The sequence below is a fragment of the Apis florea genome, unplaced genomic scaffold, assembly GCF_048593485.1.
Source record: "Apis florea isolate Af1SG1 unplaced genomic scaffold, ASM4859348v1 contig_2492_pilon, whole genome shotgun sequence".
In the NCBI taxonomy this organism is placed as follows: domain Eukaryota; kingdom Metazoa; phylum Arthropoda; class Insecta; order Hymenoptera; family Apidae; genus Apis; species Apis florea.
This window is the reverse complement of record NW_028256593.1, coordinates 4209425-4235513: the sequence shown is the minus strand read 5'-3', so window position 1 is coordinate 4235513 and position 26089 is coordinate 4209425. Positions and strand designations below refer to the sequence as shown.

Here is a 26089-nt window from a genome sequence, read left to right as displayed (position 1 = left end):
ATAAGCATAGGTTCAGATTCTCGAATTATCTAACAATCCTCTCGATCCTGTTTCCTTTCTTCATTCGTTATTCTTTTCTATGCTCGAACGGAATGCAAAGAAAGGTTGGGGGAACTGTGGATATAATTTCAACTTTTAAACGCCAGTGTCCAATATTTAGTGACAATTCAAAAGTGCACGTTTCAAAATCATAAAATCGCGTAAGATTTCTCCAGATCGAGTGATCAGTCAAGTGGATGCTACCTTGTCCCTCGACACGTTCGATATCCTTTGTTCCGTTTAGCCTCCGCCCACGTCGATTTACAACAGTCTGGTTGCCGCGAAAAGTTCACTGGTCCCGTGGAAAGCTTTAATATCGCATACAATACTCACTCAACTCGGATCGCGTCAATATTTTCTATTCGTTGTTGCACGCGAACATGAAGGGATGCACAGGCCAGGTGAACGAGGATTATTGATTATCAGTTAACGAGTCTGCTTTTCCCTACGTTTTTTCTCTACGCCACCAGGTTTTTGTAAACACGGGCCAGCAGCACGGTAGAGCAATGTAGAGCTCCATTATGTGTATTGGGTTTAATCACCAACTGCCACAGCAACGGTTCCATAATAAACAAGGACGACAATGAAGTGCAGACTATTTCCTCCGCTACAGAAACGGGACGAATTCACTCGAGATATTCAACTTTTCCAACTGTTCTTCTGAACGAGGGAATACAACGAGGGATTTTGCAAAATAATTAAATCGTTGTATATTTTATATTCAAATACTAATTATTGAATCTTTTTCAAATTCTTCTGAAATTTCCTCTCGAATAAGTTGAATCACTTAGAAAAATGAGATCTATCATTTTTCTATTAGGTGTGCAAACAAGTTTTTTTTCCAAATTCAAAATTTTATTACGTAAATCAGGATTATTCGATTGTTTCAGTCCAACTCCCGATTCTTCTCGCGTCTGGGTCGGATTTTCGTCGAACTTTCTCGATGCAAGACGTGAAATCGTTGCACAGGAAACTCTCGGAGCGTTCATCGCGACTCTTCTTAAAAACGAGAGAAAACGCTCTTTCTGATGGCGCCAAGTTACGATCGTAGAAAAGAAGGGGAAGGAACTTATTTGCACGCCTAATATAACCAGTCGTTTTCGTGGACGACGTGTCATCAACAACGTTTAATATTCTTTTTTAACGACGACATTTTTAAGGCTACCTTTTCAATATTCCAATATTTTCCATCTGCGTCGTTCGAGTACGAAATAAAATTCGTAAAAAAAGGGGAACGAATTTATTTGAACTAATAAATCTTGGAGCAAGATCTGTTTCGAATTTCGATACTCGAAAAGTCAATTGGACTCAACATTTAAATAATAATAAAATATATATACTCAATACTTCCTCAACACTGGAACCTCGTACGTAGTAGCGCCACGTAATCATCACAGTTCCCCGAAAACAGAAGGAAGTATCGGGGGGGGGGGGGGGGGGAAATACTTCCACGGCTCGAAGCGTTTTCTTCCATGTATCCACCGCTCTTCTCCCCCCTCTTGGATCCAGCGAGTTATCCCTCCACACAGTTCCAGGGCATGGAAACGCGTCCCGTTTGGACGTCCATTATTGGGGAGGCCGCGATGAGCCCGTGAAATGCAGAACTCTCGCCCGTTGTTTGTCGACTATTGTTTATCCGCACGGTTACGTAGCTCGTTGTTATCGTTTCCGGATACCTCCGCTCGGGGCACAATGAAAATTCGCGTTTCCGGAAATTTCCGGCCCCGTGGAGGATAACTGGACTAGCTTCATCCCCTTCTTTCACTCATCTCTCTCTTCCTCTCTCTCTCTCTCTCTTTTTTCCTTTGCTTTCTTCGGCTTCTTTCTTTTTTGCTGGAAGTTGTTCCCGTTCTGTCGCGCATTAATTTACGCCCCGTTTTCGGCAAAATGCTACTCGTTTAAACGATTTTTTTTTCCCAAGGATCAGAGGCAGGGAAAGGGGGGAATTGAACGAATTTTCTCTTTTTTTTTTCTAGAATTATTCATAGAGAAGAAGTTTTTGCAAGTTTTCTTTTCCAGTGTTGAGAGAAGTATCGAGTATCAAAATTCGAAACAGATCTTGCTCCAAGATTTATTAGCTGTGCAAATAAATTCCTTCCCCCCTTTTTTCTTACGAATTATTTCGTATTCGAACGATGCACGTGTATTTTTTCTAGAAAAATATTAAAAATATCAGAATACTGGAATTAAATAGCCTTAAAAATGTCGCCGAAAAGAATATTAAACGTTATTGACGCAAGTTTCTTTTCTCCTAAATTTTGAAGGGGCTAATAGAACGAAAGCTGTCGAAACGATCGCGGTGTATGAAAAAATTCGGGGGAGAGAATTCTGGTTTATCGTTCGAGTGTAATTCCATATCGCGCCATTCGTCCAACGACAAATATTATCCAACGTGTCGTGCATGATTGGAACGTGAACGGGGCTATGCATTAGCTCATTTGAAAGCCATTGAACAATATTTGACCAAGTTGGCGCGTTATGTCATCTCGCGCCTTCCATCGCACCATCCAGAGAATCGCTCTCCAAGACTTTGCTCGACGTTCTCGATTCTTTTCACTCTTCCCCCCCCCCTTTCCAAAATAATCGCATTATATGCAATTGCACGCAACAAAACGCAACAAATTCGAAGAAACAGAGATGAAAAATAAGAGGATGATATGATGTAAAAATTGTTCGCGTTGTATGAATAGCGGGAAAAGCGACGAAGATGAAAGAGAAGGAAAAAACGCTTGCGCTTTTGTGCTTCTCAATTGTCGATTCATCATTCGACTTCCTATTCAAGGAAATTTCGCGTCGATTTTATGTAACCCGCGCAATTATACTTCATTGGTTTCCGTGTTCACGGGTTTCTTACCGGGCTTCGAACTTCGACACAAAGGCAAAAGAACAAAAAAACGTGACGGAAGGAAATACGTCTTCCCTTTCGCGACGATGTGTTCCCCGATCTGGCCAAAATCCAAAAAGAGGAGGAAGCGAATCGATCTCGTGTTTAAGTAACGAAAATTCGCGAAATTAATTTTTCCCTTCCCTTTCTTTTCGTTTCTTTTTTCAGATCACGTTGAGTGATAACGCGAGAGAGAAAAAAAAAAAGATGGAACACAAGGAGAGATCGATTCTCCAGGGCGAAGATTAATTGAATATCCGGCCGTCCTCCATATTGGACGAGAAAAAAATGCAGGATTCCCGGGCCGGGCTTTCCACCGATGCGTGCCATCGGCCCTCCGCCGTGGAATTTCGTCGCGTCTCGATCGATGGCCTCGTCGGATTTCAATCTGTACACGCGATACACGCGAACGTGGCCAGGGAAAATAAGCCGAGTTGTTCGGCGTAGCGAAAATTTCTTTTTTTTTTTTTTTTTTTTTTCAGAGGAACGTATATTCCCCCGCGGGAAAAGTATCGGTCGAAACGAGAAAGCTTGATCGATGGGCTGGCGTTAGAGATGTTTCCTCGTTGAATGGAACGGCTTGTACGACGAATTAGAAATTAGGAATTGGTGGGATTATTAAATATTTTATACACGCCACGTGATCGATGATCTCTCTGATCTCGAATAAGTAATTCGTGAAATTCAACGCCCCACCTCTTCCAGGGTGTTGTCGAGACACGCATGTTCTGGAAATCGTCATTTGAAAAAAAAGAAGGAGGGAGAGGAGGAGGTGGAGGGAAGGATGGAGCGGGCGCAGAGGAGGTAGAGAGAGAGAGAGAGAAAAAAAAAGAAGAAAAAAAAAGAACGGCGGCGGAGGTAAAAAATGCGGAAGGTAGTTGGTATTCCTACCGAGAGATGTTTTCGTTAAGTTCCACCTTCATTTCTGTAAAACGTTTGCAGCACGTGAATACTTGCTTTCAAGCGTATTGTACAACTCTTAACCGCAACTGGGTCAGCGTATATGCCGGATACTTTAATCTTTTATGCGATTGTTACGGGAATACTCGTGCCTCTCCCTCCTCCCGCATAGTTAACAACCTTCGGCCAGACACACTTGGATACGCACCACTTTTTCCAATTCCCTCCACCCCCAAACGAGGCGTGTGCGTAATTACACGTGTGCGTAATAATTGATATTTGACGATCGAGGAATCGAGAAGGAAAATGTTCGATCGAGATTGAGAAATCTTTTTGCACGGACAGATTTGTTATTATTTCCTTCATCCACTGTTGTACGATTGTTATAGGATTGTTTTGGAAGATGTTTCTCTCGATGATAAATATTTTTTGATATGCCGATTTTTATATTCGAATCGTAACGTAAAGGTATAGGTATAAAGTGTATCCTGCTTCCTTCTTCTTTCCTAGAGAGAAACATTTACATTTGCGTAAGAGAGTTTTAAAATTCTCCACCTCTCTCGACTGCAATATATTTGTATAACAACGAGAAAATACAATTTCTTAAAGTAAAATGTCGATTTTTATTTCTTCGATACCTCACGAATGTAATAATAATAATAATTAATGATACAATTTTAATTGAATTCTTCGTTATATTTTTATCATTACATTTATAATCCATTGAACTGTCATATATCTCGATCGTTACAATCCTTCGATCCGATAATTAATAATAACTCCGTTTTCATTTCTACGTGCAATGCAATCTTTTATTTTTCATTCGTTTCGTCAAAAACATTCATCGCTTATTAAATTATGGTAATATGAAAAACCTCTGGATTTAATTACTTTACCACGTAATCAGATTGATGTTGATTTATCATAAAATAATAATTTGTTTTGCGAAAATTTTTTTGGTAAAGTTATTAATTTAACCAAGTTATACAATAATCTCGTGTAAACGCTCTCAATTTTCAAGTTTTTCCAAATTCCAAAATTAAATTTCCCTCTAGACGATCATGTTAATACGAAAGTTTAAATGAAATCGGGCCACGTTTCAATTTATGAAATTCAAGTATCGAAGAGATTATTCAAACTAATAAAATCCAGTTTCATCACTTTTATACACGAGCAAAGGTAAACTCGGCTGTAAAAGAAACAATTACAAACATCCCAATTGCCAGACGTAATTGGAAAAATAAACAAACGTGCATCGCTCATTATTCGAAACTACCGAAAATCCATAAATCCTAATAATTAAAATCACCAATTTCTTCTTTTCTTTCCCGATACATCCATCCCTCTTGCTCCAAGTGTGATAAAATCCAAAGCGAAAAAACGAATCCAGACGAGAAACAAATCAGAAATCATATTTTCCAGATTAATATCACCCTCTCCATTATAACCTTACATCTTCTTGGCACGAAAATGAATCAAATTATAGCGTCTCGCGCTCGAATCTTTTGCCAAAAACACGTTTCACGACGTGTTTGTAGCGAAACCTTCCATCACGATCTTTCCCTTCCTCCTCCAATTCCACTCTCCTCTCTCTGTTGATACGCCACCAATCGAGCATCCCGAGCGTGCAACTCGGAAACTCTGGTAACGCGTTGTCGACGGTGGTTGCAGCGTCGCGTCGCAGCGATAATTACGCATCTTCCTCCCCCTCCTCGAGTTCTGGGATTTCTCATTGGCAACCGTGCGCCAGGAAACAAAAAGGAACAACACCCTTCCGCCTTCCGCGAGGGGCGAGCAATTCGACGCCTGGATTGCAAGCTCGTACTATCGATAATTTAAAACATTTCCGGATGAAAACATGATTTTAATTAACCCTTTGACTGTTATTGATACGATCCATGGACGCATACATGGCGAAAATTATATACTTGGTTGTTTAAGAACGAGAAGAAACAAAATCTTGATCAATTATCCTCTTAAATCCGTTTCTGTTAGCTGGATAGTTGTGATTGGCGTGTTGTGATGCACTTTTTTTTATATAACGTAAGAAGTGATGATTAATAAAAATACGACCCATGATCGATGCGCTCTTTCTCACTTGGATTGTTTCATCCAAGACGTGCATTGACGAAAATCTTCAAAGGCCGATGTTACTTTAAACAATTTACATTATAATTATGGTGTTTTAAAAACTTTAACATCGAGACGAGTATATATCGAAAAGAAAAGAATGTTTGGATTTGTTTTCGAGTGGACAAAATATTATATTATTCAGTCCCCAGCTACTGCGAAACACGCTTCGAGTTAGAGCATTTAACAGTCAAAGGATTAAGGAGAAGAACGAAATGAAAATTGATTCTCCTGGCTTTCTAATTCGTAATAAGGAAGTGTTGAAGTATGAAATTCTGATTTAGGAGGAAGATTTCAGAAATATAACAGGTAAATTTTTGCAAAGATAAGTAAACAATGTTCGATGTAACTTTAATTTTTGGACACAATCGAGGCTTGAAAATCTTGATATTGAGACTACACTTCTACATCTCGCTTTATGGCCGTAAATTTAAAAATCTTTTTTTAGTTGGATTTTATTCAAAGAATTATATGAATATTTTTTTTCGATAATTAATTTAATTGTTAGAACAATATTAACTGTTTCATATACTTTTCGAATAATTTTAGTATTAATAAGAAATTTTTTAATATCTAATGTAATTTTTGTTAAAGAAGATAATATATTATAGGATTTAGAATATTAATTATAATAATTTTAAGAATAATTTATAGAAAATTAATGTTTAATAAATTTTAATTTTAGATTAAATTTATTAATTAATAATTTTAAAAATATTATTTTTAGTTATAGATTACAATTCGTTTTAATATTTATATACATAAAATTTTATTTATAAAAAAATTTATTTAAACTCACTATTATTGTTTAGATATGAAGTTAGTTTTGAAAAAATCCATTATTTCGATACCCAAACAAATTGCATCCGTTCCAATTTTTTTATAAAATAATATAGTTTTAAGTTCATACAGCATTTTCTTTTTGGTATAATGAAACATTGTGGGCTATAAATCGAAAAAATGCCATAATTAAAAAAGGCCAAATTTCGTTATAGCGAAATACCGTATAAAGAGGTATAATATTTCGTATATTCTGTCCCCAATGTGAAAACTTGGGTTAAACTTTCCCATATATTACGGCAAATTCAGAGAAAGCATGCTTTGATGGCGTTTAACGTGTCAAATATACGTCTGTTCCCCGTTAATCGCATTTAAGAGGTGTTTTTAGGTAACGCGAATCAAGAAGATGACACAGCGACAAAGATATCGCATGACACGCACGATAATGACAATTCGCTTTATTGCGTCGGTGAAACTGATAGCAAATTATATTCGAAATGCAAGTGTTTATCTTATTATATATCCTGACTCGACGTTCGACACGTACGAGTTACGCAAAATTATTTAAAATCGAAGCTTCGTTTCTAAACAATAAACGAGCACATTCACGGTAAACGCACATTTCTTGAATTTCGTCGATCGAATTATAGAAAATCATGATTTGTAGATTTGTAGACGGACGATTTATAGGAGGCATCTCGTGCCGAACGAAATTACCGAGGAAACCTTCTCCTCTGGGAATATTTAGAGGGAGGAAAGAAGTATCAAATTAGTTGGAAGAAGCTAATCACAAAATGGCGAGCGCAAAATGACAGTCATTTTATACATGTATTTCTTTTAAGTAGCCATTTAGAGAGAAAAGAATCGTCCCTTGTCTTCGACCGATCGAGAAGCTTCTTCAGCTTCGCATTTCTTCTCAAGTTTTAATGGATTCTGGGGCAAGAAAAAATTTTCTTTCAACATCATTCCCACTTCAACGAAATTCACACAGCATCGCAGTTTAATTCGCATTTTTCTCGATCCTCGTCCGTCTTATTTATAGGTGAAACCCTCGATGCCTGCGTTATTTTCTAAACGCATCGTAACAAATGCGCGAGGGGTATAAGATATAATTCCGCGAGCGGAATTCATTAGAACGCCGGTGGCCAAGCTCAATTCACTTCCAAACGTGACTTACTTAAGCCACTTTAAAGACAATTGCCGCAACCGGGCGCGAAAGATACGCCATCCCATGCTTAATTGTTCCGGCTCCTGAAATTAAAACCTCCGCGAGAGCCACGACCGCCATTTCTCCCCTCCCCCATTTTTGCCCCTATTACGCCGTGTTCAAGGCAACGAGAGGCATCCACTTACGAGGCGTTTCCTTATATCGCATACACACGGCCCGATTAATTAACTAAAATTAATTAAAACGGCCGCGATAATACTCGCCAGAGAAAATTAAAATATCCCCATTTCTGCTTCCGCTCTTTTCACGAATATCCTTCTCCTTCTTCGTCGTTGCCGCTCAATTTTAACAATTCGACCGAGCGGTAAAAGTTTAAAGTTAAAGTCTTCGAGAGAGCTTCTACGGAACGCGTCGGAACATTTCGTTGTTGTTGCGACGTCGAACGAATATTGTTGCAGCATGGAACGAACGCGAGTAACGTAGGCTCGTTCTATTTCTTTTTTCAAAATTTCTATCATTTTAACCCTTTCGTTACGTGTTCGAGAAAGATCATCAAGTACCTCGCAATTCGAGTTGCTCTGACGGTGTTTATTGGAAGAAGAAAAAAATTGACGATAAAAGAATATCGATGCTATGTTTCCAGAGAAAAATATACTCGACGCGCGATAACTCCAATCGCTCGTCATATCGTATGATACGCGGCATCTTATGCAGAACGACTATAGTCGCCCGTAGTATCTCAGTAGCATCTTATACAGAGCGACTATAATCGTCTGTAGTATCTCAATAGCATCTTATTCAGAGCAATTATAGTCACCCGTAATGCTTCAGTGAAACCTTATGCAGAGCGACTATAGTTGGTAGTATTCAGAGTGACTATAATCGTCCGTCAATGGCATTTTATGCAGAGCGACTATAATCGTCTGTAGTATCTCAGTGGCATCTTATTCAGAGCGATTATAGTCAATGATATCTTACGCAAAGCGACTATAACCGCCTGTCAGTGGCATCTTATGCAGAGCAATTATAGTCGCCTCTAATACTTCAATGATATCTTATACAGAGTGACTATAATCACCCATCATCTTATGATAGAGCAATTATAGTCGTCTGTCATTGGCATCTTATGCAGAACGACTATAGTCGCTTGTAGTACTTCATTGGCATCTATGCAGACTATAGTCGTCCGTAGTATCTCAATGACATTTTATGCTGAATGACTATAGTCGGCCGTAGTATCTCAGTGGCATTTTGTGCAGAGCAACTATAGTCGGCCGTGGTATCTCAGTAGCATCTTATTCAGAGCAATTATAGTCACCCGTAATGCTTCAGTGGAACCTTATGCAGAGCGACTATAGTTGGTAGTATTCAGAGTGACTATAATCGTCCGTCAATAGCATTTTATACAGAGCGACTACAATCGTCTGTAGTATCTCAGTGGCATCTTATTCAGAGCGATTATAGTCACCCGTCAGTGATATCTTACGCAAAGCGACTATAACCGCCTGTCAGTGGCATCTTATGCAGAGCAATTATAGTCGCCTCTAATACTTCAATGATATCTTATGCAGAGTGACTATAATCACCCATCATCTTGTGCAGAGCAATTATAGTCGCCTGTCATTGGCATCTTATGCAGAACGACTATAGTTGCTCGTAATGCTTCATTGGCATCTTATGCAGAGCGACTATAGTCGTCCGTAGTATCTCAATGACTATTTTATGCTGAATGACTATAGTCGGCCGTAGTATCTTAGTGGCATTTTGTGCAGAGCAACTATAGTCGCCCGTAATACTTCAGTAGCACCTTATGCAGAGCGACAGTGTATAGTCAAAGAGTGACATAATCGTCCGTACAATGCTTTTATCGCAGAGTCGATTATAATCGTTTGCCTGTAGTATCTCAGTAGGCATCTTTATGTCAGGAGCGACTATAGTCGCTCTTAGTCAGTGGCATCTTTATGCAGAATGACTATAATTGCTCGTAATACTTCATTGGCATCTTATGCAGAGCGATAGACTATAGTCACCCATAGTAGCGAAAGGGTTAATCGATGTTTCGAACGAAAAGAGTAACGAAAGGAGGGAGTGCTGCATCGTTAAAAATCGGGTAACGGGATTAGGTGTGTATCGCGACTCGCAGTGGGATCACGGTGTTACTACTCATCGAACCGCTATTGTTGACACGGCCGGGTAATCGATATTCAAAGCCACCACCCTCGAAAACTACGGGCGTGCACTCGAATCGCGCTTCCTGCTCGACTTCGGCTAATCGATTAAGTCGTACGGCTCGTGGTAACTAATAACTCGGGAGGACTAAAATCGGGAGTAGGGGAGGGGAGAGGATTCTTCGAACGAGGGATCGAGATCAATTAAACAAATTAATCGAGCGCATCTCGAGCTGATAAGTGGCGCTCGCGATACGTCTTCATTGGAAGAGCTCGGTCTGATCGATGCCGACTAATTTGTCCCTTCTCTCTCTCTTTCTCTCTCTCTCTCTCTCTCTCTCTTTTCTTCGCTCGTTCTTTGTCTCCATCTTCCTTCTCCACCCCTTTCTCCGAGGTGACAGATCCAAGAGTCTGGCTCCATTCCGTCCTTCGAGTAATACCGGAGGATTAAGGATAAGTAAGTTGGGGTGAAGTGCAATGGAAACTTTGCGGGCAACCTTACGTTCGTCGTCCAATCCGAGAATCCTCGATTTCCGAGGAAATATCCTCGATTCTTTCGGTTTCGGTTCAAATCGAAATATTTATCTTCTTTGGGAATAATAATATCGCGATGATTAATTTACTCGATTTATTATTTATCTCGTTTTCTACGTTTTCATATAAGTTATACAATACAAAGTGTTCATCGGTGTTGTTATTGCTGTTTATTGGAACACATTGGAGTGGGAGGAGAGAAGATTCGTTCGAATAAATAAATTTTTATTAGTTGGCACGACTGGGACAATGGGATCTTGCAATATAACGATAATAATCCTACGCTTTGTTTGGAAACTATCATTGTTTCGATAAGGAACAATGAATTCCTGTAATTGTCTTGCTATTGATAGTAATCCTGACTGCCACAATGTGATAATTCATGGTAAATCCATATACGGTGTAACCTATATATATATATATATAGATATATATAGATATATCTATAGATATATATCTCTCACGATACACAGCTTCTAACAAAAGCTACCTTGAACCATTGCGATGCAAATTTAATTATACGAGGAAAAAAATACAACGTAATATAACTTTGATATCGTGTACCTTTTACGTGTCGTAAAAAACGTTGTATCGTTTTTCACTGGAGCCGCGTACACGATTCATTGCCTGTCTTATCATCGTCATGATTGGTCAAGATCAAAATCAATGAAATTGATGACGAATAAACAAGGATCCATTAATCTTGTTCAGTTACTCGAACAGTCAATCGAAACAAATTAGTATTAAAAGTGTTAACATCGATTAGTTAGACTTAATTAGCGTATCGAGAAATCGATTTCGATCCACGGAAAACTCCTCGAATCGAAAGCTGCACACGGTTACCCTGCACCATAAACTTCGAACAGTTGACATAATAATATTTCCCAACGACAATGAGCAGTTCAGGAACAAGAGCATTATCCCGACCCGGCATTGTTAACATCACTGTCACGTGTCCATTATCCACGATCATTGTTTCCATTCCATATTATTCCAACCCCTCCCTCATCGCTATCACCTATCCTGGGCATCTTCCAAAACAATCTTCTTCTTTTTAATTATTTTATCATTACTTGAATTGATGCAACATAATCGAACGACACAATATTCATTTACGTTTGATCTTTTTGCTCTCGACAAACCTCGAGGAGGATACACAACGATATATACACTTTAACATCCAACGTATTTACACTTTCTTTATACCCAAAGAATCATTTTAAATTAGCTCAAGAAATTCATCGAACGAGAAATCGTCTGCAACTGGTTGATCCGATCGATCGAGCGAAAAACCCCAATCCAATATGACACACAACAATATCATCGATAATCCATCATCAACAGATATTCGACAAACCGCGATATAATAATAAAAATTCACGTAACGTCGCACCACCATTCTTCCACCACCATCCTTCATCATCATCCCTTCAGACATCATCCCTCGAGCCCCTGTTCAACCCGTTTCCTCTTTAACCCTTCTTCACCCGCGGTGAGAGTGTCCTCTTGCGTCGCCAGCGTTTTCCATCCTCTTCAAACCTGCCCCTCCCCTCAAACCGCGCTCGAGAGGACGCATTAATCCGAACGATCTAACTCTCAAGACTCCTCCTTCCTCCTCGAGAAGAGAGAGAGAGAAAGGGGTGGCCGCATCGATGATACATACACGGGATGATATCGTTTCGCTCGAGGAACAACGACGCTATAACGGGTGGCGCGAGAATAATTGATCTGGGATATTTATTGGCCTGGGATGAGACGCGTCGTGTAATTCGAGAGCCACGCTGGGGGGGATCCTATTCACGCAGGAGTGGTTGCACGGCCCTACCCTAAGGGAGGGGAGAGGGGAGGCGCAACTGACAGAGACGAAGAGAGAGAGAGAGAGAGAGAGGCGTCCGTCACGCGGAGGAATCCGGTCCTGGACGAGCAGACTAAGGGGATGGGACGAAAATGGCTGAGGGGCGAGGCTCGTGTTCGTAACGCGACCCCGTGTCGCTTCACCCAGTGTCAATTCCATGGTGATGCGTATATACCCTACCAGCGCGATGACACCTAACCCTGTTGTCTATGGCGTTGCCTCTTGTTGGAGAGGTTTCGACGGACGCGTTCGATCCGCTGAATGCGGCTTCTCCTCTTGCGTTTTTTCCCCTTCCTTCCTTTCTTTATTTTATTCATTTCCATCTCGTCGTCGAACATCTTTGCCAAGTGACGAGTAAAAGAGTATACTTAGCGATGAATTGTACTTTTGTATAAAAAGAAATATTCAAATGTTCGATTCGATTCAGCTGGGAACTATTGGGTATCGAATTTCGAAACGAGCGTTGTTTTCGGAGGAGGATCGATGTGATGGTTTTGTTAAGAAAGATCGAGGTCACGAGTTAGGATAAGCCGATGGGGGGATCGTTTCTTTAAGAGACGAAGGCGTGAAACGAGGGTAATGCGTAGAGGAAGCCAGTAAGTGGTCGATCACTTTCGACGAAGCGTGACCGGTCGCCTGGCAACCATCCGCCCACCCTAAGTGATACTTTCGCACAAGGAGCGGCAAGGAGTTAAATGGATACATATTGATAACATTTATGAGCCTTCCTCTACGGATATACAGCTTTATAGGTCCGAAGAAACGATCCACCATCGATCGAGACGTCCGTTTAATTAAAAGAAATGAAGAAATTGAAAATGAGATATTTCTACGATTCTCGATCGTCATTTTTCGATCTTCTGCCCGAAAAAAATCCCCTCCCACAGAGAAACGAATTCGAATTCGAAGAAAATGCAAATTGACGGGGCTTAAATAAATCGGACAGGGCCGGTCACATGGCATACGAGACTCGTAGCCGGGCCAGTTCGGTGATGTATCGTCGTCCTACGTAACGTTTTCGAAGGCGAGCGCGTAAAAATAACCTTTATTACGTTATGTAATCAGTTAGTAAAAGCAATTCCGCTAAAAGCCTGGGGTGGCCTCGTAGCCCCGTCGTCTGCTTTTGCATAACCACGACACAGCCCCACACACACACACACACACACACACACACGTCTCTTTCCAAACCCTCTTCCCCTCCCTCCATCTCCTCGTCCGCCTTGGTTTGGCAGCAATTACTGTCTCCCTGTTTTTCGAGGTCTTACGCTCAAGATAATAAGCGTTACGACAGGGCAAAGGGAAGAAGTTCTTAATCTTGGAGCCGGGAAGCTGGCTGCAGATTTCAAATTGAAAGTTTACGCGGACCGTGCGCCCCTCTGCCTCCATCGAATTAACTTAATCAACCCGTCGACGATGATGAAAAATAACAAAAGGGGGGGAAAAGGACAAGATAGTCGAAAGATCTGTTTGAAAAGATCGGGGGGGGGGGGGGGGGAATCGTGGTTTCGACCAATGATTTTGTTCTTCTTGTTTTCCATTCTACAGCGAAACTGATGGAAATGGCAGTTTGAAAATTGGAAGTAATCGAAAAGTGGAAAAGTGTCCGTGTACGGGCGAATATTGATATAAATTTTTTGGATAATTCGTTGATTTTATTAAAATCGATCAACTTGGCCAAACGTTCGAGATTAACAGACGACGCGACGAATGAGAATCTGATTGACTTCAACGTCGGTTTTAGCATAAATAAACGTTATCGGATGAAACGATCAAATCGCGTAAGAAGGCGACATTCGAGGAATCTTGTGAGCTTTGGAGGCAACAAGTTCAAAGTCCAACGGAACAATCCAAAGGTTGCCGCCATTCTCGAGGATTCGAGTAACTCTAATATCTTGCGAGTTCGAAAATTACAGAAGTTCCCGAAGTTCGAGCGCTTCATTCAGAAGTGCAAGAAATTCCAAAGGTTTTATCGTAGCCGTGAATTTTAAACTACCTTCTGATTTCCACTCCCCCTCCCTCCTTGCTCAACTTCCCTTCGAGGAGGAGAACTGTACTTACTTGCAAATAGCAAGCTGGAATATTGTCTCCAAGTGCTGGCGTCAAAATCCATCTTATTAGAATCGCTGTTGGTTGCGTCTCAAGATTTCAAATCAAGATGACAAGACATCATTTCGATGATTCAACAACAAATTTCAAAATTCACTTCAAAATTCTTAAATACTTTTATTGCTTTACCGATCATGTCGAGAGATCGAGAAGATGAGAGAATTAAATATAATCAGAGATAATAAAGGTTCACGAAATTCTTAATTAATTAAAGTTCCTATAATTTCTAGAATCATCAAGATTCTACGTTTTCTATTCTATGTATCTAATTCCAACAATATATATATAGGAAAGTAGACAATTGACCGAGTTTCCAATCAGTCCTAAATTTCCAGTCTCGATCTATTCCTAATTAACCCGGTTCTCCAAGTTAATTAGATTAAGCTTCTAAAATTTCTATTATCTCTGAACAGCGTCGAGGCCGAAAACCCGTGCATTGAATAATTCAAAAGTATTCCGTCCAATTAGGGATCCAAGTTGAAAGGGAATGGCAACGTCTAATTCGACGACGACTCTCTCCTTTTTTCTTTCCTCTTTTTTCGAAGAATAGGCCATCCAAGTAGCCGGCCAACGCCACGAGCAACCGCTTCCATTGCCGCGTAAACATAAATAACGCGATTATAAATTCAGTGGCGCACAGGGAGCGTACGTTACGCGTCGTTTGCGTGGTCATTAGGCGCACAACGAATTTCGGATCGATCGAGCCACTCCGTGCCATGCTAGCCGCAATTACTCGGCCGTTATATCAGCTACACTGTCCTGATAGATTACTGAACAAACCACGGACTCCATCCTTTCAAGATTTAATAGTGATTTATGGCTACTCGTTTCCTCCCCTCTCTCCTTTGATCCTCGGCCATCTTGAGCTTTCTGCTCAAGGAATTGTTTGCCGTTGGAGGGCGGGAAATTCGCCCGTGTCATCTTTGACGCTTTTCGACGACTACGCCACGCGTCGAGTGTTTGGAAATCCCTGACGGAACGAAGATGGATGTCTTTCCTTCTTCTTCGAACGAATCTTTTGCGATACGCAAAATATTGTACGCGTGTATGAAAACAAAGGAATTCGAGGAGGGATCGAAGCACGTGAATAGAAAAAAAAGGGATAATTATTTGTGAGAGAGATGAGAGTCAGAGACGTTTAATTTAGAGAGGGGATGGGTGGAAGTCTTAATTTCTCCTCGAAAATCTCTCTTCGTCAACTTGACGTCGTTTCCCCTTCGAAAACGGAAAAATTTAAACTTGGCCACGAAAATATCCTCCTGGAAACGTCCATCAAACGGATGTAGGAGGAATTTAGGAAGGAACGGGAAAAAGGGAAGCGATCTTTTTCGACGCTTCGCCGTCAGAAAACAGTGGGACCGGAAGTTAGTTCAGAAGCAGGGTTGAACCAAAGAAATACGAGTTACGATATTTCGTTATCAAGATTTTCATGCAAACGAAGAAATCCACGAATACGAAGCGAGAAATGTAATTTCTTCCGGCTGAAAAGTGCTTTTACCGGATATCGGTTTATATTCGTACCCTTCGCATTGGAAAAAGAAAAAAAAAAGAAATATTAAGAAAAAAGAAGGAAGAAAGAAAGGAAGGATTTAGGAGGGGGGTGAGAGCAGGTGGAGAGGAAGGAAAAAAACGCCGCTATCCTCGCCGCGAGCGGGGCATTAATCTTTCCGACGTCGCTGATGCAAGTATGAATACCGGGGCATCCATCCTTTGTGCCGAGAGAAATGCATTTTTATGGATTAGTCACTTTCGAAAATGGGTTCCTTCCACGTGAACAGGAAATAGACCGGTTTCTTATGACATTCCACCCGTCGAGATACCAACAGGTTTGATTTTTTTTTTTTTTTTTTTATATGTAAAAGCAGCTCGCCAATTATGGACACCCGATAATGCGGAATTGCTCGAGTCATTTGACAGCTACGATTTGATTTGTTGGGTTGAAAATGAAAAAATTCGCGGTAAATGGATCGAGGACAAGTATTATATTTCAAATGATAATTTTGATAATTTTTCAAATATCAAATGACACTATAGATATTTGATAATGTGGAATTGCTCGAGTCATTTGACAGTTACGATTTGATTTGTTGGGTTGAAAATGGAAAAATTCGCGGTAAATGGATCGAGGACAAGTATTATATTTCAAATGATAATTTTGATAATTTTTCAAATATCAAATGACACTATAGATATTTGATAATGTGGAATTGCTCGAGTCATTTGACAGCTACGATTTGATTTGTTGGGTTGAAAATGAGAAAATTCGTGGTAAATGGATCGAGGACAAGTATTATATTTCAAATGATAATTCTGATAATTTTTCAAATATCAAATGACACTATAGATATTTGATAACGTGGAATTGCTCGAGTCATTTGACAGCTACGATTTGATTTGTTGGGTTGAAAATGGAAAAATTCGCGGTAAATGGATCGAGGACAAGTATTATATTTCAAATGATAATTCTGATAATTTTTCATGAAATAACGACGGATAAAAATTTTATCTTACAGATAAATACATCCCAAGTATTGCACGTATATCAGATATGTTTAAAGAAAACGAGAAAAACTTTATAATTCACGTGGATTACACTTAAATTTCTCGGAGTTCGCAGGCATATTCCACTCATTATGAATATTTATTTCAGCGATAACGGAAATACAAGGCCGCTTTTTCGTCGCTGGGGGAAGGGAGGGAGGGGGAATCATTGTCATTCTCTCGAGGTTAACAGCGAATAAAAAGAGGAAGGGGGCGGAAGGTCGCTTTTCAGAGGAAATTACGTGCCGTTTTTTAGCCGGCGGATCCCTTATGAAATTTAAAAAACACCTTTCGTTCGTTGCATGCACCGAACAAGCGCGACGCAGCCTCGAAAATAAGCATGGCGAGGAGACGCGATATCTCCAGGCCCTTCCTCATGAATATTTAAACTGAATATTAAACCCGTGCAAAATCACCGTGCATCCTCGACCCTCTCCCTAGAATTTCGAATGTGATCGATCCCGAAGATCCTCGATTCGAGGATCAAACGCGAGGAGAGAATCTTCGTACGCCACGGATTCAAAGAAGTTATCGAGTTTATCAGAATTTTAAGAACGTTCGAATATCTAATTTGCACAGACACAAATTTTCCAATCCACGAGAAGAAACTAGCGTATCGTAAAATTTCGTGACGCGCTTTATCCAAGAATTTTCAAGAATTTTTCATGGAAGAAGGAGAGAAAGAGGGACTTAGACCATCCTCTGGAGGATGTAATGAAATAAACGAGGGAGCGCAAGGGGTGGGCGTGGTTTAGAGTGAATTCGATCGAACGGAATGAAACAGAAGAGGAAGCAGTGGTAGTAGTAGATTCTCAATTCCTGGCGAAAAAGTGTAGTTTAGAGTCGAAAGTAGGTAGAGAGTATTTCTTTCTAGCTGGATTTCGAGCGAGGGATAGTTAGAGCCCCGATGAAAACTGAATGGTTGGTAAGTTGGGGAGCAGGTGGCGGGGAGAAATAAAACTACTCGGATAGCGTAGCCGCGATATTCGGCAGCTGGCACTGTTTCAACTGTTTCCTTCTCCGGATTTCGATCATCGGTTGAAAATTTCATTCCCTCGTTTCTCCACATGTACACATTCGCATAATTTCTCGAACTCTTCTTTCGTTCCTTCGCTTCATATTGGATCAATTCATCAAAAAATCGTTCGCGCGAAACACCCAATTTCTCTCTCCGAGAAGAAGAGAACGCTTTTTCCAAGGTTGATTCAAGTGTTCGTTCGGTGTCGAGCGCGATCTCCCTCATCCCTCGCGACAAGGCACGGCCAAGATCGTCTCTAATTGGCCGGTGGCGGAATCGTCGGTTCCGCCATTACCACGGACAAAGAGTGGATCCGTTATCCCGGCCGGGTTGAAATATTGCCAGGTGGCGGATATCAGCCACGGCCTACCGGAATGGCTTCCATTCCTTGCCGGCAGCTGACTCCGGATTAACCGGGCCGCGAGGGTTCCTCCGGGATAGCTGAGCTGAGGGGTATTAAAGGCCGGCCCCCCGATATTGCTTTCTTCAATTTGCAACCGCTCCGAGCCACCACCGACACTCGCCTCCTCACACTGTGTACCGATTCACCTCCACCCACCTATCTACCTACGTGAATCAGAGGCATCGATTTCGAGACGTTTACGGGAGCTGGATAGCTGGACAGAGCCCCGTAGGCCTTCGTATCGATCGTCTGATCGGTCCCCAGGTGCACAGGGAAACGAATGGTCTGGTCCTAGGTTGACCAGTGGATTTTGATGGGATTCGAGTGGATTTAGCTCGAGAAGAAGATATCGAGTCTTCTATATGGTTTGGCTACGTTTTGTCCAGGTGTAGCTGGTCGGAGTTGAGCATTGACTCGTTGGTAAAAATCTTGAATGAAATTAGATCGAATAATTGTTAAATTGTTTAAATTTTTTGTTTACATTTTGATGGAATTCCAGTGGATTTAATTCAAAACGAAGATATCGAGTCTTTTATATGGGTTAGCACAGTTTGGCTATGTTTTATATTGTTCAGTTGGACATTAACCCGTTGAAAGAGTAATTAGTTAAAAATCTCGAATAAAATTACTTCGAGTAATTATTCATTAAAATGTTTAAATAACATTTTGATGGAATTCCAGTGGATTTAATTCAAAATGAAGATATCGAGTCTTCTGTATGGGTTTGGCTCGGTTTTATATTGTTGGAATCAGAGTTGGGCATTAACTCATTGAAAGAGTAACTAGTTAAAAATCTCGAATAAAGTTAGTTCGAGTAATTATTTATTAAAATGCTTAAATAACATTTATTCATATATTTATTGATTATTATAATTGACTCGTTTTTCATATAATCTCGGCATTACATTTTGATAAATAAATTATCGAAGTAACTTAGTGAAAGCAACTTCATTCGTAACTTTGACTATTAAATTTTGCCCATCACTGGTCTGAATGAATAACTAGTGTTAAAAGAGATGGAATTATTTGATTCTCGAATAATTAATTAACATTATCGAATGATAATACGAACTTTCCATGAAAAACCATTTTTCACCTATCCAGTTGTTTTCTTTCAATCGACAGTTTGACCAGCTATTTAGCTGCATTTTCCCTCTTTTTCGTACTCAAAATCGAAAATCAATATATCGTGAATCGAACGTATTAATTTCCAGCACATCGAATCCACTCGTAATAATTCGTTGCATTAATCTTTCAACATCTTTTCCACGATATATCCGAAGATATTTTCACCTTGATAAGACAAGTCTCTCCTCGGCAACAACATCCCTCGAGTGGAAACTCGAGATATCCATCATGCTCGCTCCCCCATTCCCCCTTCTTCTCCCCTTCAAGAAAGAAAAAGAGAGAAGGTAAGACGGTTAAAGGTCGGTGACGATTTGTCGCGAGCGAACGTTAACGATGCGTGGCTGATTCATAAGCGGAGGAAGAAAATAGGAAGAAAATGGGGGGCTAACAACCGAAGAAACGCGTTTGCGGGGCGAACTGTTGAAACGCAACCCTGGCTACGAGGGCTCGTAAAAAAAACTTCCCCCTGAGTCATCCTGGCCACAGTTTCGCAACAACTCTCGTTACGATACTCCCGTCCCTTTCGCTAAAGTGGAGACCGTCTGCTGCTCGACCCGGCAGACGTTCCCGTTGTTATTACGACGAGGAGGTAAAAATAACCAGCTTTTTCTTCGCTCGCGAGTACCTCCTTGAGAACAGGCGTCCAGCAGTTAATTTGAGGGCGTTAAAGATGATTAGACGATGATTAGACGTTTCAACCTCTGTGAACTTCAGGCAAAGATCATGCTCGAAATGATGTGTTGGCGAATAAGAAAATTCTCTAGATCTGAATTCTCGTTCCAAGCCAAGTTGAGACGAGTTTCGATCGTTGATGTTTCTGATGCTGCGAATAATATTTAGGATATTTTGGATATTGAAATCAAAGTGTTGACAAAGTTGAAGAGAAATAATGTCGTTAAATATAAGGGATTGGGTTAAAAATGGATTAAGAGAGAGGATGAAGCCGGTCGAAACGCTATTTCGATGCGTGTTGCACGACAGGACGGGGCGCGTAGACGCATTAAAAACGCGGACAGCGTGCGAAACGTGTGAAACGAAGATTTGCTTTTAAGCCTGACGTGTATGGAACACGAGAGGTCGCATTAGATATTAGTCGTGCTTGTTCCGCCCCAGAACTTGGTTGGTATTGTTGCAGAAGTGGCGCCTCGGCGCTGTCTAAAATTAGATTCCCCTAGGGACAATGGACCTCTTCCGATGGCACCTGCCTGTCACTTCAAAACAACCGATTTTCACTAGACCTGCCGGGCGACGATACATCGAAGAAACACTTATCCAAACATTATTCTTGAACGCTTGATACGTTTAAAGAAAAATTTTGGAGATGAATTTTTACACGAATCAAATAAGAAATATCGATGACATTATCGTCAAACTCATTATCATGAAAATTTTATCTAATGATCATCGTTGCTTTAATTATCGAAAAGTTAGGTTAGGTTTCTTCGACTTATACATTTGTTCATTCGTTCTAACTCGATTTAAACAAACAAGCAATAATCGAGATCATATTTTCCACGATTACATCGCTCCCCTAATCTCTGTACAGGCATATCGCTCCGTTTTTTTTCTCGATGCAACGCGACGAAACAAAAAAAAAAAAAACCTCGGGACAACAAAATCTCAGGGTAAGGGAGGGGAGGGTTGCAAGGGAACAGTTTATTTGAGCTGTGAGAGGCAAAGAAACGAGAGTTGAAAGAGAAAGACGCCGGGGGCAAAGTTTTAATTGTAAGGCCACCCCTCCGCCACCCCTTCGTTCAAGGGATTCCGGGCTACTTTGACGCAGGACGACTGGTATTTGATTAAAGGAGGCGGAGGAATACCGATAACATTAAAATTTAATTGGCGCCGAGTGTAGCGGACGAAATACAAATTCGGTAGCCATTCCTTTGTCCTAAATTTATTCTTTCCGGACCCGTCTTTCGTCTCGTCCCTGTCTCTCTCTCTCTCTCTCTCTCTCTCTCTCTCTCTCTCTCTCTCTCTCTCTCGAAAGAATTCTTTTTTCTTTTCTCTCTTTTTTTTTTTTTAAGGTAACATTCTTTCGCTATGGCCAGAGCCAGAGATGTCGCGTAATTAAACCTGGTAGGGTTTAATCGTGGAAATTAAATTTAACGAGATTTTTATTAATCTTTTAACTTCGCCTCTCTGTTGTTCCCGCTCGTTTTTATCGTTTTAACGAAAAATGCAGAGAAAGGGAGAGAAAGAGAGTTGGCAAGAATGTTGAAAGACGTTCAACATTCCTCAAAGGGAATGTTTTAATATTTTTGCAAAACCGAAGATTCGGTTAATGAGTCTTTCCGTGATTTGATCGCAAGAAATGTAAATAAATGTAATAAAATTTCTTAGCTTAGCTTTAACTTTACCTTCCTCAGCACTTTTATTGTTTCTTGACGAGTAATTAATACACAAAGCAATGGCGAAACGAAGGACAAAAAAAAAAAAAGAAGAAAAATACTCTCCTCGATGTAAGGGAATGTATGTATCGTTGCAATTATATTTCACGAATATTCAAAAAAAAAAAAAAAAGAAAGAAAAGAGAAATGAAGAAGAGAGGAAGAATCTTGAAAAACATTTTTTTCAAGGTAAAAAAAGAGAAGATAGTGATTCTGGATGGACAACCGTTACACCCGACGAAGTGAAAAGCACTCGATAACAGGGATATCTAGAATTCCGGAAGCGAAGGCCGGCTAAAACGGAAGGAAAGCTCGCGTCATCCTCGTCGCTCTTGCATGAACTATCGTTCTTTGGCCCCTCTATTGCTTTCACAGCGAAATTTCCCACGTGCTTGATCACGTCTCAGATTTCGTTGCGTCGTTATCATTTTCTCGATATTTTTTCCTCATTTTCCTCTTTCTCTCTTTCTCTCTACCTTCCCCTCCCGCTTTTCCTCCCCTCATCTCCTTTGCCATAGGGGAGGATTCAGAATGTCAGCAATGTTCGAACGAAAGTGGACGCTCGGTGCGTGTGTTATTGGATACCTTCTAGGATACCTTTTTCACGACGAGCTGCAGTGTCGAGGAATAAATTGATTGAAATTCTTCTGTCCCTGTGAAATATCCTTCCGCTGTCTTTTATTTAAAAATTTGTTGCTCGGACAAAATGGCATTCTTTCGTCTTATCGGAATTCTGTTCGACGCGTAACTGTTTTTATAAAGCGAGATTAATCTTCTTCTTCTTCTTCTTCTTTTTTTAATACTTTTCGCATTCGAACACGAATAAATTGTAATTGTAACCGTAGTCAAAAACCTCGAAATTTCCAATTTCTCTAGTATCTCTCGAATCGATATCACTCGAGATCCAAGATCGCTCGATCCAAAATCTAATTCGACTTAAAATCCATCTTCCTTAAAATAATTCAAATCGCGTCAAGGACACGTTGATCCCATCCGCGACCACTTTCCAAGATTGAACTTGGAGAAACGAATTCTCTCGAAACTCGCCTCATCCAGGAACCTCAAGCATCGAGAACCAATGATCCGTTCATACGTGAATCGATCCAACACGAACCCTTCCCAACCCTTTCATTCCCTATATATTCGCATAATTTTCACTTCCCTTATCGCAATGTCCATCCACTCTCGCCCTTCAACGTCTCCTCTCCTCTCAACGAAATTTACCTTATGCTCGATCACGTTTCACGGAGGCACACTGCCATGGATTCAACCAGCTCGACGGCTATATAGGTTCATCCCTTTCCACGCCTCCAACTTGGGACCCACCCCTCGCTTAAGAAGAGTTCACTCTCTCTCGTCACTCGACGAGTCCTCGAGCCGAGGGATGCGCCACCAGCCTCTCTGTTTCAAGACTCTCTCTCTCTCTCCCTTCCTCCCTCCTCCTCCTCTCCGTGGCGCCTTTCAACGAGTACATTATGCAACGAGGGTGCTCGTCGAGGCAAGGGTGCTTTCCGGGTAAGACGTGGCAGGGGTGGTGGTGGTGGTCTAAGGTCGTAGCCACCGTCGACTCGAAAACATTTCTTGCCCGTCGAGCAACGTTAGCTCCCAACGTTAAAAGTTAGATTAGTCTAAGTAGCGCGAAAGCCCTAATGACTAAATGACAAAGAGAAAAACCGAGGGTGGGTGGGCGAGTGGGTGGACGGGTGTGGGCTGAGAGGAGAGGTTGGGGGTAGGGAACCGGGCTAAGTAGTTCTTTGCCATGATTTGGGTCACAGCCCCTGGAACGAGGGGCGAGGTTTTGTCCTCCACAGGGGGAGGAAATAACGTTTTCAGCGTGAAAATTGGGGTGGCTGGGAGGCTAGACTAGACACGGGGGGCTGATGGCCCCCCATTGTCAACCATGTTTTCGCGGTAATCGACGTTTTTCGAGCGTGGCGAGGGTGATTCGATTCGGCTCTCGACAGGTTCTCGCGATTAATAAAAAAAGGAGAATCTCCTGACGAATCTCGAATAAGTGAGCACGGATGCTCTTTCCTTGCTCAAGTATCTCTGATCCTCGATTAGAATTCGTGTATAGCTTGATTCAAGCTAATTCATAAAGCAAGAGGACACTTTTAACAATATCGAGATTGGTCCTTCGAACAATCGTTGAAATCCCTATCCCGTCGAAATATCACCTCGAATCAGAACCTAATCAGAGGAAACGTTCCTTTTCCTGTTGGAATCTCGCTCGGTCAGCTAGCTCGACATATATATATATATATACACACGCGAAAGAAAACGAGCGCCCTGACCATCTCTGATAAGAGATAAATTGCAAGACAGGGAACGAAATGTGATTCGTAACGAGATCTAACACGGCCGGCGCATAATCTGGCAGCAAGATAGCTGCCGTACGTGTATCCAAATCTACGAAACGAAGACTAAGTGGACAAGTGTTACACAGACGCGACGGTGGGTGTGTTCGTCGTCTGCTACGCTCATCGGGCAATGAAGGGGAGCTCGTCTAAGCCCCGGCTAAACACGGCGGAATGTCTATAACTCTCAGAACTCGTCCGTCTCGAATTAACCTCTCTCAATTAAGACAATGGTCCCCCGGCCCTCCCCTTTCCCCTCCTCCCCCCCTCTCTCCCCCCTCGCCCTGGACGTCCTCTTCTCGTCGAAGCGAGAATGGAGCAGCCGGAAGGAAGGAAGGAAGGAAGGAGTTTCTCAGGGGTTCTCAAACAAGGTGTCCGCCTGACCCCTTCTCGCACGGCTCAATGTATATTTATACGGTGAACTGTGGAGGACAGTGAGGGAGGAGGAGGAGGAGGGACGAAGGATCGATGGGAGGAAGGAATTGGCAGCCAGCTTGCCGGCCTGCTGGCCAGATGGACAGCTGTTTGGAAGAGAAATGAGAAAGTTTGTCCATTCTTGGGGGAGGAAAAGAGTGTTATCTTTTCAGGGGGTGGAAAGTTGTGATTCTGACGTTTCTGATGAGAAATCGGCACGGTCTCCGTCTCGTAGATTTCATGTGTGAAATACGTTTAAAATATATTATTTAGGGATTCGCTCGAAATACGATGAATTCTTTTGACAGACCTTTTGCTCCTCTTAAGATGCATGTTCGCGTTTCACGTTTATTTCAATGTCGATAACCTTGCTTCCCTTCTTTCTTTTAAAACTTCGTCGAGCCAAAAAAAAGCCCGAAGATGAATGCGAGACAACGCGCAATCGGTCTGCCAAGATTCTTTCTCGTCACGGAACGAACGTCATGGATGGTCACGGGTTATCGATCGAGGGTGGAAGAACGGAGCAACACGATGTCACGGGCGCGTACAGAAGCGCTTGGGAACGCGATACAGGAATGCAGGAGTGTCGTGGTGAGGGGAGGAACGTCGATACGTGTCTCCCTCCCTCTTTCTCTCTCTCTCTCTCTCTCCCCCTTTCCTCCTCTCGGTTGATCGCTTCGTCTTGAAGCAGTCCACTCTCGCTTTCGCCCAAGACGACAAGGCTTATCGATTAGTTGGCCGGATAGATGTGGCTCAGGATTCGATCCGACCGAGTTTATCCTCCCGCGAGCGGATGATGGCTCCGCAACTTCGTCTTGCGGAACATCCGGCAGGAAATGAATCTTCGTTTCGCGAATAGAAGAAGCGGGGCAAAGGTGAAGAGGAACGAACGAAGTTCGTGGTTAGGTCTGGGTTGGGAGGGGGATGAAGGTGAAGGTGTGCAGGGCTTCTCGTTTTTTCGATCGTTAATTAAACCTGTTGAGCCTAGCGATTAACTTTGTTGTTAAGGGGGAATTGGGTTTTTGTACACGGAAAAATTGATAAGTCGATTATAATTTATATTTCGATCGAATAAATTTTGAAATTTTGCACGGAAGAAATGATTTTGATTAATATAAATTTTATCCGTATTTTAATTTCATTTTCATAATTTTATATTATATATACATATATAGATATATAAAAGTAGCGTCGATAAAATCGATATTAACTCTAATTTTGATTTTATTTCGTTTAATTAATACATATTAAAGTGTATATTAATGTCCAGTTTA

General features: G+C 41.3%; 1 protein-coding gene across 6 annotated transcripts in view; it reads right to left on the bottom strand.

Annotated features, from left to right (window-relative positions):
* LOC100870268 (uncharacterized) overlaps positions 1 to 26089 on the bottom strand; it is a 400411-nt gene that overhangs the window by 154447 nt on the left and 219875 nt on the right. The window lies entirely within an intron of this gene.